General features: G+C 37.9%; 1 protein-coding gene across 2 annotated transcripts in view; it reads left to right on the forward strand.

Annotated features, from left to right (window-relative positions):
- Positions 1 to 13,524, forward strand: part of FHIT (fragile histidine triad diadenosine triphosphatase) — a 1,433,622-nt gene that overhangs the window by 735,145 nt on the left and 684,953 nt on the right. The window lies entirely within an intron of this gene.

Here is a 13,524-nt window from a genome sequence, read left to right on the forward strand (position 1 = left end):
TGGGAAATACATTGTTAAAAGCCATCAAGATCTGGTCAGTTGTCAGTTCTAATCATAGAAAGGGAAGAAGGTGAATTTCCTTGTGATGCCTACAGATTCAATACTGGGAAAATCGAAATGCCATGGATAGGACTGGCCCAGGTAGAGCATAAGGTGGAGAGGACAAAAACAAGGTAGATTTTGGACCCATCCAATAAGGAGTTTGGTACTCACACAGAGCACCAATAGGAAAATAAGACATGGATTTAAGTGGGAAGAGGAGTGGAGAGATCTAGGCAGAGCCCCATACAGGTGCTTATTAAAGTGACTCAATCACTTTGGAGAGGACTAAGACAAAAGGAAAACAACATAGATTGAAGTGTAAAGTAAGGACAACAGAGCCAGAGAAGGCTTGTGGGAGGCAGTGGGTAATGAGGAACTGATATATTACATTTCTGTTGCCAGGTAACAAATGACCACAAACCTAGTAAGGTAGTCTTATCGTCACTTTTACTTTACATGGTTTTAGTTCCCGTAGTCAACCGTGGTCTAGAAGCAGATTATCCTCCTCCTGTCCTATTAGCTGAAAGTTACTAGTAGCCTCGCACTATGTCCCAATGCCTATGATAGTCCCCTCAGTTCATCTCATCACATAGGCATTTTATCATCTCACACCATCCCAAGAAGAAGGATGAGCACATTACAGTGTAATTTGAGAGAGAGGGAGAAAGCATGCACATTCACATAACTTTTACTACAATATATTATAATTATTTTATTACGAGGCTTTATAAGTTAAACTTTATCATAGGTGTGTTATGTATAGGAAAAATAGTATAATCGTGTAGGTAGTCTGCAGTTTTAAGCATCCACTGAGGGTCTTGGAACATATCACCCATGGGTAAAAAACCAAATTTGCTATTTCCCTTTCCTTGGGCTGGAACCTGGCCTATATTACATGGGTTCTCTGCTAGGTATTGCTTAAGGTTGAAATCAAAGTATCAGCTGTTTGTGTTTTTATCTAGGGGCATGACAAGAGAAAGATCCACTTCTACACTCTCTCCTGTTGGCACAATTTATTTCTTTGTGGTTGTAGGACTGACTTACGCAGCCTCTTGTCAGCTGTTGGACAGTGACCATTTTAACTCCTGGAAGATGCGCTCAAGTCTTTGCCACATGACTTCCTCCAAAAACCCTCACAACCTGGTAACTTACTTTTACTTGCGTTCCAGCAGAATTTCTTTTATGTTTTGAGCTGCTTCTGTCTGGAAAGGCCAAAGTTTCTTTTAAGAGCTCACCTGATTAGGTGAGGCCCACCTGAGATTACCTCCCCTTTGATTAACTCAAAGTCACCTGATCAGGCGGAGCAGAGGATGGTTCTTAATGACATCTCTGAGATCCTTCTTTGTCATATAACATAATCTAATCTTAGGAGTGAACGCTATCATGTTGAAGTCCTGCCCAGGATTAAGAGGAAAGAATTAGATAAGTATGTCCACCAGGTATGGAAATTTTGGGGGCCATGTCAGTAGTCTCCTTAACACATTGGGTGGAGAAAAGAGTCTAGCAGAGCAATGTAGGTCTTGATACACTACTGAGTACCAGGAGATGTAGATGTGAGGAAGAAAGTCCCTTGTTGTTGTTGCTACAAGACAACATTCTAATGGCAGAGACAGAGCCTACGGAAGAGAGAGTTGGGATGATGGAATGGTGAATAATTTTTAATGCTCTAGGTAGATGGGAGGGTGGTGCCAGATCAAAAGGGGATGTTGGATTTAGGCATTAGGCAATTTATCATGCTCTGGGCAAGATGGTGGGGGGTGCTGGAGTCAGATTTGGAGTGGCAGAGGAATGAATGCTCATGAACAATTAATAGGTGTATATGTAGCTGAGGCTTAAAATGTTTATCAGTGAAGGGAAGGAGAGATTTTAACAGAAAGCTAATGACGTAGAGGACCATTCATCAGTTGTAAGTTTTAGAATTGTTGAGACCTTAGGATGTTTATAGCGGTAAGGAAAGAATCAGCCGTAGGAAGAAAATTAACATGATGTCTTTTCTCCCCCTTTTAAATTAGCTTTTTAGGAAACTTAAGACTGATAGGTCTTTTCCTTCTCTCATTAGTAGTTCTCTTATTTAACCATTATGGAGCACTTACTGAATGTCCAGCCTTATTTTGGAAGCATTTGGCAAGTACTGATTCGTCTAATTTTTACCACCATCATGGGTGGTAGGTACTGTCTCCTCTTCATCTCAAGAAACTGAGGCACTGAAAGACTAATTACTTGTCCGAGGTCAACGAGCTGGACAAACCCAGAAAGCTTGGCTCTGGAGACCATACTCTTAGCTACTGCACCATTGCCAGCACTCTTCTGCATGAGCCAGCACTCTTCTGCACGGGGTCTTGTGACACACTGGCATTGTGACTTCTTTCTGGGGAAACCTTCTGTGTGCTGCATACAGATTTCCCAGCCAGACGGTGAGCCCCTCGAACGCACAGAACATGACTCTACACTGCCTTGCCTTCCTCGTGGCATTTTAAACACAATAGATGCCAATAAATATGTATTGATTTGATTTAAGCTAGGATCCTATCATTTACTTTACTTTCTCATTTCCTTTAATCTCTATTGATTATAAAATTAATGGGGTGGTATGTAATTTGGGTTTAACTACTTAGCCTGTAACTATAATTTTATGACTTTGAACATCATGATAAATCTGTGACCTCTTTGAGGACTTTCTTGCTTTATTAAATAGATTTCACCTAATTAAAAAAAAAGGGAATGAATACATTATAGTTCTGAGAACTATTTTCAGTAAGAGAAATATGATTTCCTGTTGGCTTCTTGGATTGTGTTTGAATCTCTGAGTGTTGGAGCCATGGAGTGGGATGTGACTAAACCTTGGAAAGGAGGCTCATTCATCTTTGGTAGAGGTCTTGACATTATTTTTCCTCTTTCTAGTATTTTCTTTTCTGCTGGTAAGAATTAAACAAAAGAGTTGCTTTTCGATTAGTGCCAGACACTATTTGTAATTGAACTTGATGACCATGTTCATTGCCATGGTCAGCCCTATATTCATCTCTACAGAAGGACAATATTTTCCAACCCCAGGTGTATGTGGGTGCTTCAGATAGCTGCCATTGGCCTTGATAGAGATGTGGGAAGACCATTCTGACTTTATCCATGTTCTTCTGCCACACAGGCAGGCATATTCAGTGAGGTGTCTTCGTCCTGGCCCACCTACATTTGAGAACGTCCTCCATTTGCTCCTTGCCTATTATGAAATATTTGCTCTGATGTTAGAGGGAAGATGGGATTAAAATTGCTTTTTGATTTATTGATGAACGTGAAAGAGGATTACTAATGAAAACTTTAGAACCTGTGGATCAGTTATGTTTGATCACCTAGATGCACACTACAAATAAAGAAACAAACCTCACTGCTAGAGAAGACACTCACCAGGGAAGTTGGATTTTATGGCATTTTTTTTTTTCTTTCAGAATGGTACATAGAAAGTTACTTCTCTGTGTTCTTCAAAGCCCTTGTACATGAAGTAACCATCAAGATAGTTATCCCCGGATGACTCTGCAGCTACATTTGATCAACAAAGAGAAGGAGACTGCTTTTATTTCATTTTGCTCCCATGTATTTGGGGCACAATTGTACTTGAATGTTGTGTATGTGCAGATGGACAGATGTGTGGACATGTTAGTGCATCAGAGAGCCAGAGATTATGACTGATTCAAAACCAAATTTCCAGGATGTAGAAGGTTAAAGATGACCAGGTGGAAGAAAAAAGAGTGATGAGTTTCTAACTGGAGCTTTGCAGGCTGTTCAAGAACTACTTTGCTTCCCTTTGTTCTCTTTGTGAAATAGTATTTATCTCCTTACATCCAAAAGCTTTGAGGTTCTGCAGATTCATTTTTCTAATACTTTCAAGACATATTTTCCAATATCAGCCAGTCTTTCTCCCAGCATGTCCTGTATTGAGAGACGAATGATTAAGAGCACCGCCCTTCTCTTCAAATCTTGGCTTATAGCTGTGTGACTTTGGCCAAGTGACTTAACCTCTCTGTGCTTCAGTGTTCTCATCTGTAAGATAGGAATATAAAATAGTTATTATGCTTTTAGGGTTATTATAGGATTAAAGGAGTTACTGTTTTCAAAGTGTTTAGAATAGAAACTTGATATACAAATGGTTCCATACAAGTGTTGGCTCTTAATTGCTGTAGTTATTGTAATATGTTTATAACCCAAGAGGAAAAGCAGGGAGGAGTACAACATGAATGGTCACATCGCCAGTTTAGTGTCTATTTTACTTTTTTGGAAAGAATACAAATAGGGAAAGTAGTTTTCTTATGGCATTAGGGAAATTACACTTAAAAGGGGATACAGATAATCACTTACAAGAAGTTAACTTTGGGTTTTTAGTTTCCTCAGCCTCCCCCTGAAACCTCATGGGAATGTGGGACTGCAGATATGCTGATGGTCAGCCATGTTGCTTCACTGTACCAGCACGGGTAGGAGGAGACAGGGGTAACCAGCTCTGATAGCTTTGGATTAATACTAGTGTCATTGCCTCAAAGACCCAAGGAATATATTACACAGTTAAGTTAAAGCACATAAGAAATCAGGAAAGTTGGATCTTAAACTTGAGGGATTATCAGGTAGAAACATGTTTGATTAGGTGGTTGTGCTAACACATCATTATGAAGTCCATAATATCTCATACTTATAAATCAGAGAAGAACACAAATTTTCCTGTTTTCTTTGGGTGATCATAATAAGCATGCTTTGGACAGTCTGATGAGAGAGTTGGCACTGTTCCTCATGCTCTGTGTTTAGTTAGTTGTATTGGTGATGAGGTTTTATGTCATAGGCAGATAACCCAGTGCAGAAAGTTTAACCATGAAGGAATTTATTGGTTTGTATCATCTGAACATAGTATGGGCTTTAGGAAATGTTGGCTCAGCAGCTCTGTGAAGTCACCATGAACCTGGGTTCTTGGTGTGTCTACTGTGGTGTGTATGGTGTTTGCCTCATTTCAGGCCAGTTTGTCTCCTAGTCGTGGGACACCTGCTGGGGGCAACTGATGCTGCATTTTCTTTTGTGTACGTTTAGGGGAATAAGAACTGTTAACACACTTCATTCCATTTTAAGATTTCTCTTTTATAGTAAAGATGAAGCATGACAATGACACTGCCTGAGGAGTGTAGATCAGTCATTTAAGTGGCAGATCTCATTCCAGGAAACAAAAGAGGGCATCACACAATATTTGTATTAAAAGTTGGGCTGGGGTCGCCTGGGCGGCTCTGTGGGTTAAGCATCAGCCTCAGTCTCAGGTCATGATCCCAGGGTCCTGGGATGGAGTCCTGCATCTGGCTCCCTGCTCCGTGGGGAGTCTGCTTCTCCCTCTGCCCCTCCCGGCCCCTTGTGCGCTCACCCTCTATCTCTGTCTCTCTTTCTCTTTCTTACAAAAATAAATAAGTAAAATCTTAAAACAAACAAACAAACAAAAAACTGGGCTGGATCTGCTGGGCCTGAGAGCCCTGAAGTAGATTCTTATAAGCCATGTTGAGGAATTTGGATTGTATCCTTATCATGATGGAAAATCATGGAAAAGGCTCAATATGTTGTTACATGATAGGATTAGGATTTTCATTTAAGGAAAAAACAAACACCCAGGCAGCTGTTTGGGGAAAAGGTAAGAGAAGTCTAGTATGTTCTGGCAACATGAATCCTCTCTGTTATGAGATGAAAGCCATTTTTATGTATAACACCTCACCAGGGAAAGACATGCCAGTTTCAATCTTAGTTATTGCAATTGTCTTTTAAATTGCCCTTGAGTTTATGCAAATCACCATTGATTGTCCTTCAACAATAGCAACAACAAAAAATTAGAATGTTTTAAAGAACAAATATTGATTCTTTTAGATACTTAAAAAGTGATAAGATGTGAGAAGAGCTTCAAAAACCTTAGGACAGTTTTGAAAGGGAGCCACTTTAGAGGACATGTTCTGTATGTGTCCACACAGACATCTTACCTGAACACTGCCTGATCCCATGCATCGCAATGCTGGTTTACAGAATTGATTCTTTTGCAAAACTGCCCAGAGTTAACAAATCTATTGCCTGTTCTCTCCTCCTATGTCAGGCTTCCACGTGTACATCATTGGGATATTTTCCCCCTACGAATGTTTGGACTCTGGGACCTATGATAAAGAATGAGAACTAACAGAAACCAGAAAAGTGGCACTCAAGTAAAAAAAAAAAAAAATGATACCACGTAGAAGCAAGCTTAAGAGGCTGAGATTTCAATGGGCAAGACTGATACTTGGTCAGGAAATAAAGGCAGGAGCTTTTAAGATGTCAAACTTGGCTCCTGTGCTTCCTAAAAACTCTCCAGCAGTGCTTGTTAGTGCACCCTTCAAAATGGATCTCTGATCTCTGACCTTATTTCTTCTGTGTCACTCCAGAGTGGAAGTTCCTTCCCACTAAGGTCTTCTGCCATGGCCTCTGAACTAGTCTCTCTGCATCCCCTGGGGTCTTCACACCCATGGTGAGCAAGAGTGGTGCTTCCCCAATTTGCAGGGAGGGGAATAATTGGACAGACTTTCCTCCAATTCTAGTTACTCAACCTTAATATTTTAAAAGTATTTGGCACTAACTCCCAAATAAGCAAAATGTAGCAAATTGATATTAATAGGAAAAGAATTAGAGGAAGTTAAGTTAAAAAAAAAAACCCTGGCTTTTCTGGGCTATGTCTGGTATTTTACAATAATAGTGCTTCGATAGTAATAAATGACGCTGTGTGTTAATTGTAGTAGGAAATAAAGAAATGCTATAAGTCCTCTATAGGAAAAAATAGAATATCTAATATAAAAATAAATAATGCTTTATTATCTAATTACATACATTTGTATCATGATTTTCTCGTTAAGTTGAAACATTTCCAGTTTACATGATGAAATTGAATGTCACTATTTAATAGTGTTTTGCAAAAATAATTAAAATTGCTAGGTCTCAGCATCTGAAGCTGTCTGAAAACATCTATGCTACTGGAATTGCACCCACTTAGACTAAAATGTTTATTGATTGAACTGAACTTACGTCAATAAGTGAGTGAATCTAGGAGCCAGAGGCAGCCTTTTCGAGGATGGGATACAGAATCCAGAGAGGGAATGAGGCTAGATACAGTAAATCAGTGAAACCAGACCAAGCCTGGCAGCTAAACAGTAGAAGTAGAACAAAACAGAATGTGGAGTTAAAGCAGCAAAAGTCAAAAGCCATAAAGCAAAGATAGATGGAGGTGGTAGAAACAAATGGGTCCCAAACCACCAAGCAATATTTCCTAAATGCCAATGAAGGAAAGCAGTTTTTCTAGCCATCTCATCAACACTGTCATTGGTCCAAGCTTTATTCTCCCTTTGGCAAAAAAAAAAAAAAAAAAAAAAAAAAAAGTGGGGGGGGGGGGGTGCAGGGAGAGGGAGAAATCTTAGTTCTTTATGGAGGTAATTGTGCATGCTCTTTCTCTCTCTCCGTGTCAAATAAATAAATAAAGCTTTAAAGCATATGTTCCCCTCAACAGCCTTTCAATGTGTGTGTTTGACGATATGCAAATTCAAATGCAGCCAGTAACCTAGGAGGGAAAAAAAAGGAAGTATAACCTGACAGACCAGTAGTTAAGCCACTTAAATGCCAAGATCCTCCATATGAAATGTCCTTTTAAAAAGTCAACCAGATGAAGGGGGCAATGAATGTGGATGGACAATTACAGAACATAAAAATTCAAATGACCAGTATAAAAGGAAGGAAGTAATCTCAGAATTGCTAAGTAAAATAACAAGATTTTTACCCACAAATTGGGCAAAACTAAAAAATACATAACACGTTAGTTAGAATGCGGAGAAATGTTGGGGGGCAGTATACATTGCTTAGCAGTTTGGCCATATCATTTTGAATTAAAAATATACCTCTGGCCAGGTGGTGGGTATTAAGGAGGGCACGTATTACATGGATTACTGGGGGTGGTGCAAAAACAATGACTACTGTTACACTGAAAAGAAATTTTAAAAATATATATATTGACTGAAAAAAAAAAAGAAAGAAAAATGACCCAAAACATGTTACAGAAGCAGGTGAAGTAAAGCAGACCAGTAGTAACTGTAACAAAGTGAACAAGATATAATTACTATATACAAAAACAAAGAAGTAAAAGTAACATTTGTTAAATCCATAAATTTATTTCGGGAAATAGGGATTAAAATTTATGCCTATATGATATTCTGTTATAGCTATAAAAAATTAAAATTTGAGACTGCATTTTTAAATTTGAGAAATTTTTAACACAAATAGAAACTAAACTTGATCATAAAAAAAAAGTAAAGTCAAAGTAACATAGTGCTATTATTATTAAATTCACTGTTTAATTTACTGTTTAATTGCAGGATTACATAGTGCCAGTGGGGAGAAATAAATTTAGCCCAAATTATTGCTTGAATTATTCCAAACTGTTATGAAGTTTCTTTTTAAATGAGCATGTATAGCTAAGTAAACATGTGTTTACTATATAATTGGAAATTTAACAAATAAACTTCCAAGTAAAGTACAATGTTTACTAAAGAATAAGAATATTGTGCTAATTTATGGTGCCTGGCTGAGTCAGTTGTTTAAGTGGCTACCTCTTGATTTTGGCTCAGATCCTGATTTCAAGGTTGTGAAATCAAGCCTGGTGTTGAGCTTCATGCTCAGCGAGAAGTCTACTTGAGCGTCTCTCCTTTAACTCCTTCTGTCCCTACCCCAATTCTCTCTCTCTCTCAAATAAGTAAATCTTTAAAAATATGATAGTGTGCTACTTCGATAGTTGTGTGTAGAGTAAAGCTGGTCCTCCCTTTGCATAGTAGTCTAGACAGAAAAATAACTATGCAAGTTAAAATTGTGAAGTGATTTTAATTATCAGCTGGAAAATTTGTAATTATTCCATGACCTTTAAAGTTTTGTTTCAAAATGTTAATCACTCATTCACTATTGGTTATAAATGTATATGACAGTGAAAAATGGTAAAGCTATTTTTTAACTATAATTTAGAACACTGAAATTAAAATATTATATTTCTTAAGAAATACACACACACACACACACCCCTCTGAGGCAAAAGTATAATCTTTATAAATTTATTCTATATAAAAATTATAAGATTATTCATTGCAACATTGTCCATAGTGGCAAAAATTTGAAACAAAATGAATTTTGATCAATAGGAGATAAGTTGAATAGACCATGATATGTCTATACTATAGATTACTATGAGATTAAAGATGAGAATATATATTTGATGTGGAGGTTTAATATAAAATTAGCAAAGCAAGTTACAGGTAATGGGTAAAGCATGCTGCCTTTTTTTTTGTTAAAATAAAACAAAGCCTTTATATTTGTGATTATGGACATATGTTTAGGCACAGTATAAAACATAAGACTGGACGTTAATTTTGAAAGTGGTCTGAGAAGAAAGAATAAAAGCCAAAAAACAAAAAAAATAAATAAAAGCAAGATTCAGAATTCTCTAAATCACTTGATCCCAAACCTTTAAATCTATATGCACTTCCAAAGATTAGAAGGTAATAGAACAGGTATTTGAGATTGGTAGTGGAATTATGGGTGGTTTTAATTCTCTTCTGGTACTTTTTTTTTTAATCTTTGTTTAATAAAGTGGCATGAATTCTATAATTAGAAAAAATAAAATTTATTTCAAAATTAAGGGTAAAAATGCTAATACTATTATCTCTATCTTACCCATAAGAAAGCTGAGCCTCACTGATAACTGTACCTCTCCTGGGCTCCAGATAATACACAGTGGATATATGTTTAGATTTCACCAAAACGACAGAAATTTTTAGACCAATATGGAAAGACAAGTAAGAAATTAGGGAACAATTCCAGCAAAAAGAATACTGAAGGAAAAAACAAACCACAAATATGCTAATGGAGCTGTCAGCTACCCAGGAAAAGCCCACCTCACCCCCCCCATCACCTTCAGACCACAGCTGAGAATTAACTCACATTGGAAACAAGGTGGTCTCTGATGACCTTGATCTGTAACAGAGTGAAAAAAAATTCAGGAATGTAGAAACTAAAATTTTCATTTGGGGGCTCAAAGTGGTGGTGGAAGGGGGTGGGGCATGGAGGCTGTGCTGTTTCTTGGCCCCGTTTTACATTTGGCAAATTAGAAAAAGCCGCGAATAAGGGAAGTTCGCATTATGGCTGAGGCAAGATAAGGATCTGAGCTAATGATGATAGAGGGGACTGTTCACAGCACTTGCTAAGCCGAGTGCTGCTTCATAGTTATTAAATCATTTAACCCTCACAACAATTTGATGAGGTAGGGACCATTTGCTCCACTGTGCACACGAGGAAATGGTGTGGAGCAAAATGTACTAACTTGTTGGAGAAGACAGGGCTGGTAGGCGGTCGCTGTGAGAGTTGGGCCGCTTGACTCCGGGTGTGTGATCTAAAGGGCTGTGCTATGTTGTTGCTGGGTAAGAAGTGACCACGAAAACCATGAAGACCATTTGGGACTCCTACTTTCCACTGGTACTAAAGACCGCAAAAGAATTGATTTGCCTCTAAGACCTTATAGTTCAGCTCAGGTCAAGATCTGAGGGTTGTCAGATCTAGCCCTGAGTCCAGCTCTGAGCTCAGCATGGAGTCTGCTTCTCTTTCTCTGTCTCCCTCAGCTTCTCCCCCGACTTGAGCACTCTTCCTCTAATAAATCTTTAAAAAACAAACAAACAAACAAAAAAGACCTTGTAGTTATATATGTTTTCAGAGCCATTCTTGTATATATACAAATCTAAAGATGTGCAGATAAGATTTTGACTTTTACAAAATATAGATGACCATAAGCTGTATGTTCAGCTTACTCTCTTGAATTTGGTCTATCACAGACCACTTGCTCTGTCAGTAGATGTAGATGGTCTTCAATATTTTTAACTGATGTGTAGTATTCCACGACGTGCAATTGTATATATTTAATATGGAATATATATTAATATAACATTATATGATATTACATAAAATGCATATCATATAATTTTATAACCTAATATGGTAATAATTTAATATATATTTAAAGCCTTCTCTTGAAGCCTTCTTGGTTTCTGGTTTTTGCAGTTTTGCTTTATTTAAGGTGAGATAGAGGAGGGTTTCGGATACATTCTGTCACCAGAATGCTGTTTCATCTTTCAGCTAAGATCACAAAATGTAGTGATTAATTTAATGCACACAGGTTAGCAGCCTTTTATAATATTAATTGCAACAAGAGGCCCATTTGTGTCCCATAAAATACAAACCTGCCTGCTTTATTTATTGAACAAATGTACATCTTAGGTACTCGCTATACTTTGTAGAAGATGCTGGTGTATTTGAAGCTCTGAGTGACTCACAAGGGAGTTCATAAAATAGTCCGTAGATTTTGGTGGTGTTTGAGACCTTGTGGAAGGAGACTAACATGAAAATGAAGTCAACTTCACAGACCTCTGGGATCCGTTACAGCCTGAGATGCTCTTAACACATAATTAGCCAGGGGTGTTAATCACGGTTAACAGGTGTTGAGAAATGAACTGAGACAAGGTATCTGCTGTGACCGCTTTCTTCTCTGCTGTGGTTAGGTGAGCTAATGCCATCGGAGCCCCCCGTCACCCCCGACCCTATGCACACACTCTGAAATGTGATTCTGCGTTGCATTTTCTCCATGCTGTCATCAGTCTCTTGATCGTTGAGGTTGGTGACATTCCCAATAAAAAACCCCACAAGGAATCTGTCTGAAAGTCCCCAGGAGTGCTGTTAATGAAAGCATGTTCCTTGGCTTTATTCTGTTTTCTTTGCCTTTTTTCCCATTCAAGCCCGTATCTGATTTGTCTGGCGGTTATTGAGAGGCAAATCCAAACTTCTGTAAATGGCAGGTAACTCCATCTCAGCAAATGAGCTTCTCCTGTCTCTGGGGTCAGAAAGTGTCAGACCCACCTCCTCCTTTTACACATGTCCCCACTGCTTCAATAGCGCAAGAGTGAAAACCTCTGTGCTGAATCTCCTTTCAGCTCTTTTCATGAATCCAGTCTCCTGGAACAAAATGGAAATAATACAGCTAAAAATTATCCTTTTACACCACTAACCCTCCTCCTGGCCCCTCCTTCTCTCCCCTCCCCTTGTGAACAGTTTGTGCTAATTCTTCCAAACTTCTGAAAGAAAAGCAGTTGCTTGCCAGAAAAATGTTCCACAGAAGACATAAAGGATTGCTAAATTGGAATTTTTTTCTTCTCTCTCTCTCTCTCTTTTTTTTTTTTTTTTTTTTTGCTTTTGTTCTTAGTTACTGGAATCATACTGTGGAGCTGCAACTTTTTCAGTGGATAGTTTTTTTTTTTATTAGGATCTTTAGAATTACTTTATTCTTTTTTACTAGCATTGCATTTCAGACTACAGGTATACCAGAATTTAGTTAGCCATTTCACTGTTGATGAGCTGATGGCATATTTCTAGGTTTTCAAAGTTAGACCAGCCAATCACCCAAAGCCAATCCGCTGCTGCTTTTGTGTGGCCCACAAGCTAACAATTATTTTCCATTTTTAAATGGTGGGAAAAAAATAAAAAGAGGAATATTATTTCTCGACATGGGAAAATTATATGAAATTCAAATATCAGTGTCTTTAAATAAAATTTTATTGGAACACGGCCATGTTCATTCATTTATGCATCATCTGTGGCTGCTTTTCTACTTCCCCGGGCTAATTTGAGTTGTTTCCACAGAGACTGGAAGGCTTGCAAAGCCTAAAATATTTACTATTTGTCCCTTTACAGAAAATGTTTACTGACTTCTGTTCTAAGGTCAGTAAGAAGAAAGAGAATTTCTATATCACAGCATTAAAAAATGTAATAAACTTCCAAATGCTCCTTTAAGTGGTTGTATAAATTTGCAGTGTGTAGGAGAAAATACTTATTCTCTACATTGTTGCCATTTAAAAATATCAAAGTTGCCTCTCACGTGTCTCTATGGAGGGTGATAATGGCATTTTCCTATTCTAGTTAGTTTTGCTCTTTCCTACTTCTAATATGGTTGGTCTCATCTTTTCATTATTTCTTGGTCTTCTGTGGGTTTTCTCTATTTTTTAACTACATCACATGCCTCTTAGGGGTACTAATTTAATAAACAAAAGTAAGAATACCATTTACAGAACTTCTCCGTGCTGGGTACTCTGCTGAGTGCTTCATGGATGCTATTTTGTATGAACACTACAGGAACCCCTGAGGTTAAGTAGTAATATTTCATGTTATAAATGAGAAGAGTGAGGCTCAGAGAGGTTAATCACTTACTCATGGTCACACAGCTCATCTATGATAGGGTCAAATTTTTTTTTTCTTTTAAATGTAGGTATTTGGTCTCTGCTTTTGTGAACAGTGTAGGATAAATATGTCAAGCCTACCATTAGTAGAAAAAAAAAATTAAGTTAGGAATCTTGTTTCTGAGCCATGCCCTTGCTTGTCCAGCAA

This window comes from Mustela putorius, unplaced genomic scaffold, assembly GCF_011764305.1.
Source record: "Mustela putorius furo isolate JIRA1106 unplaced genomic scaffold, ASM1176430v1.1 tig00000095_pilon_pilon_pilon, whole genome shotgun sequence".
NCBI lineage: Eukaryota > Metazoa > Chordata > Mammalia > Carnivora > Mustelidae > Mustela > Mustela putorius.